General features: G+C 39.2%; 1 non-coding gene across 1 annotated transcript; it reads right to left on the bottom strand.

Annotated features, from left to right (window-relative positions):
- Window positions 1-5,142: 5,142 nt before the first annotated feature.
- On the bottom strand, window positions 5,143-5,249 carry LOC141604007 (small nucleolar RNA R71). Its single transcript, XR_012525836.1, has one exon. It is a non-coding gene; the product is annotated as a small nucleolar RNA R71 (small nucleolar RNA).
- Window positions 5,250-6,413: the final 1,164 nt, after the last annotated feature.

The following is a 6,413-nucleotide window of genomic DNA, read 5'->3' as shown; positions in this document are numbered from 1 at the left end:
TGCAACTGTCCTTGCACTTCTATCATCATTTTGTCAACAAAAAGGGAATGGGCACAAAAATACCAAATTGAGTTCAAGTTATCAATGTCAAATGTTTGCAGATTACATCAATGAAATGAGGAGCAAAAATAGATTCCTATGCTTTAATAGAAGTACCCTTGCTACAAATGGGGTTACTTTGAAAAATGTTCAAAAAAATGCAAAGTTGAAAATGCCAAACATCAAAAATGACAAATAAATGCTCTTAATCGTCAAATGCTACAAAAATGGGAAAATAAACCCAAAAGCAAACTACCATCAAAATGGCGCCGTTGTCGGGGACGGTGTTATGTGATTAAGTTCCCTTAGATTAGATTAGGAGTAGATTAGAATACATTAATCTTTAATCATTCTACAAATTGTAATTTAATCTTTCTTCGATTATTGTTTAAGAATTTTTAGATCTAATTGGGTAATTGAAGATTATTTGGGTTTGTATTGGAGAATTGACAACTCTTCATCATCAATCAAAGTTCTCTTCTATTATTCTTTCCTTTCCATTTGCTCATCTTAAGATTGATATAATTTTTTAACTCTTTACCTAATTATTGCTTATTGCTTTACTCTTCCGTCATGTTTATACTTGTTAAGATGATTGATACCATTGCTAACATGTTTTCCATGATAATGAGTGAGTAGTCTCCTAACTAGGGTTAGTAGTGGATTAGGAGAGCTAATCATGGGGTAGATCTTTACTTAATAAGTTTATATGGTTGCTTGCTTGTTGTAGTTTCAACTTATGCATATGTTATGCTTGATGAAATGCTTGATTGACAACCTAGCATGATTCTCTTATCCATTCAACAAGACTTGTAAGACATAAACTAACTCAAGGTTTGTTAGACCATGCATATAGTTGAATAGGGAGAATTAAGTCAACTTGTAGGAGTTGTAAAGTCTTGACCGACTCGGCTCTGAGACCCAAAACTTCCTAGGAATTGTAAGATATAAACTAACTCGATTACACTATAACAATAAATTGCTTGCTTCTATGAAACTTGTTTATGTGATCTCATCATGATTCCCCTATGAACCCATGACATCCTAGTGTCCTTTACCATTTGTTTACATCCTTTCCTTTTGATGGGGCATATTCTGCACCCGCTAACCGGGTCAACATATTGAGCAAGGTCAAAGACATCCACAGCAAGTCAACGTATTAGACAGCCTAACCGACGCAGCCTGTTGACCTGTCACTTGGGTCTCGGCTAGGCAACCAGCCAGCCGGGAGACATATCCGCGTACTCACATCCAAGACCCCTTGGCATGGAGTCAACTCGGCCAGCCGGCCTGCCATGGGTCCCTCGGCCGAGGGTAGAACAGTCTTTCCACCTGCTCTGCCATTTGGCCACTTGGCCACTACGTGACAAAAGGTGAAAGTCTATAAATACTCCACTTCTCTCATTGAGAAAAGGATCCGAAAATAATCCAATAATCCACAATTCACCCATAAACTCACTATTCATCTGGTATTAACTCTTTTATCTCTCCACAATATACTTTGCCAAGTAACACACAACTTAATCCCTTTTAAGTTTACTGACTTGAGCGTCGGAGTGAGTACGCTCGGTACCAAGCCGAGCCCTCAGTTTGTTCATTGTTTCAGGAGAGGCCGAAAGGAAGAGTCAAGCAAAGTCATCATTCTACAAGCTTACGTGGTAACAAATCCTGCTCCGGAATTGCACCCGGAACACCTTTGTTGCTTGTTTTACCATACATTGCTATTTATTGCTTTCATTGTTTTAGAACTATCAACCTTAAACCCCAAACCAATTGTGACACTAGCATAATTGAGATTAGATAGACTTAGAACACAAATCACACCGTCCCGTGGATCGACCTCGACTTAACCACTATTTAGTTGTTTGTTGAGAATATAAATGTGTTTGATTAAGTGAACGACGACTCGCTCAACGTAAAAATGGCACCGTTGCCGGGGACGGTGTTCAATTGAATTGTCATCATTTGTTGTTTTTAGTTGTGTCTTTCTTAACCTTGGGGAAGTCAAACTCCTCAAGGTAGTTTTAATTGTTTTCTAGTTGTTTGATTTTTGCATGTCTAGGAGATCACAAGGCGGTCTTTTGCCTATTGATCCCGAGATTGAAAGAACTTTGACAAATATTTGAAGAACCGTTAGAGGGACTTGAACAATTGTGGGTATTGGAGAACTTGTGGACATTGTTATCATCCAATCGGATAGTGTTGAGTTTACCAACCTTTTTGCAAGACAAGGAGAGGAGAACCCAATTCAAAACCAACCACAAAATCAACCTACAATGCCTAAATTTTCATCTCATTCCGTACCTGTTATAACGGATGTAAGAAAGATAAATAAAGAACGTGAAAAAGATAACAGATTTACGTGGTTCACTAACAATTTGTTAGCTACGTCCACCGGCAGAAGGGAAGAATATTATTGATCTTGAGGATTACAGATTTCATAGTATACTCGTTAGAGTATTCAGATTTCAGACGACTCAGATTTTTGACAGATTTCTGAATGAATAAAACAGACAGCTTATGAGAGTTTATATAGTACTCTCATAACAGATATTTTCCTTAACAGAATTAGGAAACCTTAATAATTTCCTAAACAGACAAGGAAACTAAATAATAGTTTCCTAAACAGATAAGGAAACTAAATCAGATGCGGAATTCAGAACAGATTCAAGGCATATTCTAACAAATCTCCACCTTGACTTGAATCCTCTCACAATCAGACAGATGTACCAGATGCACCATAACGGTGCCAGATGTACCAGACGCACTAAACTAGTGCCAGATAATTCTCTCTGCCTCAGATATTGCCCACCATGGGGCAATAAGATACTTCTAACATTTAGCAAGTCCAAACAGCGCTGGAACTTGCTATGCGGAACAGAAACAGAACCTGACAGCGTAGAACCTTGAAAACAATACAAGGTATCACACTTAACACGTTTCAGAATCACATTCGAACCCTTGTAGACTTTCAGAACTCCACCTTCACCATGAAAACTGAAACCTTTACTGTCCAACACACTTAAGGAAATCAGATTCTTTGTCATCAGCGGAACATGTCTAACCTCGTTCAATGTGCAGAATTTACCATCTTGTGTCCGTAGTTTAATTGAGCCAATTCCAACTGTCTTACAAATAGAACCATTAGCAATAGAAATATCTCCACCATCTATTTGCTTGTAGGTTGTAAAGCACTCCCGGCGCGGACATATGTGATAGGTTGCTCCCGAATCCAGGATCCACGCATCATTAGGATGCGTGTATTTTTCAGCAACTAGAGCATAATCACCTTCAGAATTGGTATCTTCTATTGCAGCTGTATCTGGTGCTTTGTCCTGTTTATTTTTCTTGGGACAATCAAATTTCCAATGCCCCTTTTCTTTACAGTAGTTACAAATATCAGTAGGTTTAGGACCCTTAAAATCAGATGTACCAGAGGTACCAATGAGAATTAGAAGAACCAGAATAAGACGGCTTCTTATAATTTTTCTTCCCAATTTCCACATCCATAACCCCCGCTTAGCTGTTAAACCTGCGGCCTGATTATCTGTAACTGTACCAGCCGCCTTATGGCGCAATTCTCTAGTATGAAGAGACGATCTAACATCTTCTAGAGACACATTATCTTTACCAACAATGAAAGATTGCACAAAATTCTCATACGACAAAGGCAAAGATACTAACAGAATTAATGCGGCATCCACATCCTCAACTTTAACACCAATATTACGCAATTCTAATAAAATTGTGTTTAACCGATCTAAGTGATCTCGGAGAGAAGTACCTTCCTGCATTTTTAGACTGAACAGACGTTGCTTCAGAAGCAACTTATTGGTTAAAGACTTCGTCATATAAAGACTCTCAAGCTTTGACCACAGACCTTGCGCAGATTGCTTCTCCGCGACTTCAATGATAACATCATCAGCAAGACACAACATAATTGTTGAATGTGCCTTCTCCTCTAGAACAGCCATCTCAGCGGTGACGGGTTCTGCCGCCTTCTTCACAAGCAGCGCCCACAACCCTTGTTGTTTTAACAAAGCCCGCATCTTTATTTGCCATAGACTAAAACTATTCCTCCCCGTGAATTTATCAATCTTCACGCTCATCCCAGACATCTTTCTTACCAGTTCAGGAGCCCAGATAAATCTGGCTCTGATACCAGTTTGTTATAACGGATGTAAGAAAGATAAATAAAGAACGTGAAAAAGACAACAGATTTACGTGGTTCACTAACAATTTGTTAGCTACGTCCACCGGAAGAAGGGAAGAATATTATTGATCTTGAGGATTACAGATTTCAGAGTATACTCGTTAGAGTATTCAGATTTCAGACGACTCAGATTTTTGACAGATTTCTGAATGAATAAAACAGACAGCTTATGAGAGTTTATATAGTACTCTCATAACATATATTTTCCTTAACAGAATTAGGAAACCCTAACAATTTCCTAAACAGACAAGGAAACTAAATAATATTTTCCTAAACAGATAAGAAAACTAAATCAGATGCGGAATTCAGAACAGATTCAAGGCATATTGTGAGGAAGCGTGAATATCCCGTGCTAGGCCTCTGCTGCACTGGTGTCCACTATCCATAATAGTACGATATTCTCCGCTTTGGGCCAAGCCCTCACGGATTTACTCTTGGGCTCCTTCCCAAAAGGCCTCGTACTATTATATTTTCTGGACACTTATAAAGATGATCTTCCATCTTTATTCTACCGACGTGGGACAAGGGTTTGCACCCTAACAGTACCAACCTAGGAGAACCTACCAAATGGTACTCCAACACCACCCCACTTGACCGGTAATTTCATTGCCAAATCCGCATTCATACAATTAGTTGAGAGAAGTCAATTTAGAGGGATACCTAGTGAAGATCCTCATCTACACATGGAGACCTTTTATGACTATTGTGATGCTATTTCCCAAACGGGGGTAACTCAAGACCAAATTCGATGGGTATTGTTTCCTTTTTCCTTGATTGGAGCCGCAAAGCAATGGTTAAAGAGCCTAGACAAGGCCACTCTTGGATTTGATTCATGGAAGAAGTTAACACTTGCCTTTTACAAGAAGTTCTACCCTCCGGAGAAGACCAACATGTTAAGAGCCCAAATCACCGGGTTCAAGCAAAGAGATGAAGAGTCTCTATATGAGGCTTGGGAAATATTCAAAGATACATGTCGCTCTTGTCCTCATCATGGACTAAGTGAACGGTTTCTTGTCCAACAATTTTGGAATGGGTTGTATGAAGATTCAAGGAATGTGCTCAACATGGGTTCTAATGGAAGATTCACCAAGGTAAATGACAACCAAACTTGGGCAAAGATAGAGAAGATGGCAGTTCACAACTCTCAATATAGTAGGCAAAGAAAAGATATTAGGGGAGGGAGACATGAAGTTGACTCCGTTACACAATTTAGTGCCGATTTGGGTGTCCAACTAAGCTCCCATATTGACACAATGAACTTGAAATTTGATAAAGCCATAGCCAAGATGAATGAAGCCTCTCAATAATTCAAGCAACATCAATATGTCAATGCCATGGTGGAAACATCTTCTATTCCAAATGAAGTGTGTGAGAATTGTGGAACTTTGGGACATGATCAACAAGAGTGTAGGGCCACAAGTGAGCAAGTGAATGCTTTTCAAGCATACAAGAATGGCACCCCTTACTCCAACTATTACAATGAAAACACCAAATTTCACCCAAACTTCTCATACAAAAGCCAAAATGTTCAAAATCCTCAACCAACATACACCCCACCTCCAATGAGAAATCCTACTCAAAAACCCTACTTCAACCAAAACCAACCCTCTTACAATCAATCCAATGACCAAGCCTTTGATGTTCAAAGAGTGGTCCTCCGTATGCAAAAGAGCCAACAAGATTTCTTTACTTAAATGCAAAGGGGTAGCCAAGCCAAAGACACTACCATCAACAATATCCCTGCTCATACCAAGATGTTGGAAACACAATTGTCCCAATTGGCCTCTTCAAGTTCCCAAAGGCAAAAAGGACAATTACCTCCTCAAGGTAATCCTTCTACAAGACATGAAACCAAAAATGCCATTCACTTGAGGAGTGGTACAAGATATGAGGGACCTAAGGTGCCAATTGAAGAGGATGTTATTGAGGAAAGTGTCAAGCAAAGAGATGTGATGGAACCATTGAGGAGAAATCCTAAGGTAGTGGAACCAACTACCAATGACTCATTGAAGAAGAGAAATGAAGAGAAGGCCAAAGAGGTTGAAAAAGAACCTGTTATGATTAGACTTCCATTTTCAAGTCGCTAAGCCAAGCTCAAGCTTGATGAGCAACTTGGAAAGTTCATGGAGATTGTGAAGAACCTAGAGGTTTCTATCCCATT

The sequence above is a fragment of the Silene latifolia genome, chromosome 9 (assembly GCF_048544455.1).
Source record: "Silene latifolia isolate original U9 population chromosome 9, ASM4854445v1, whole genome shotgun sequence".
In the NCBI taxonomy this organism is placed as follows: Eukaryota; Viridiplantae; Streptophyta; class Magnoliopsida; order Caryophyllales; family Caryophyllaceae; genus Silene; species Silene latifolia.
The sequence above is the reverse complement of the archived record's forward strand: the minus strand, read 5'-3'. Positions and strand labels throughout refer to the sequence as shown.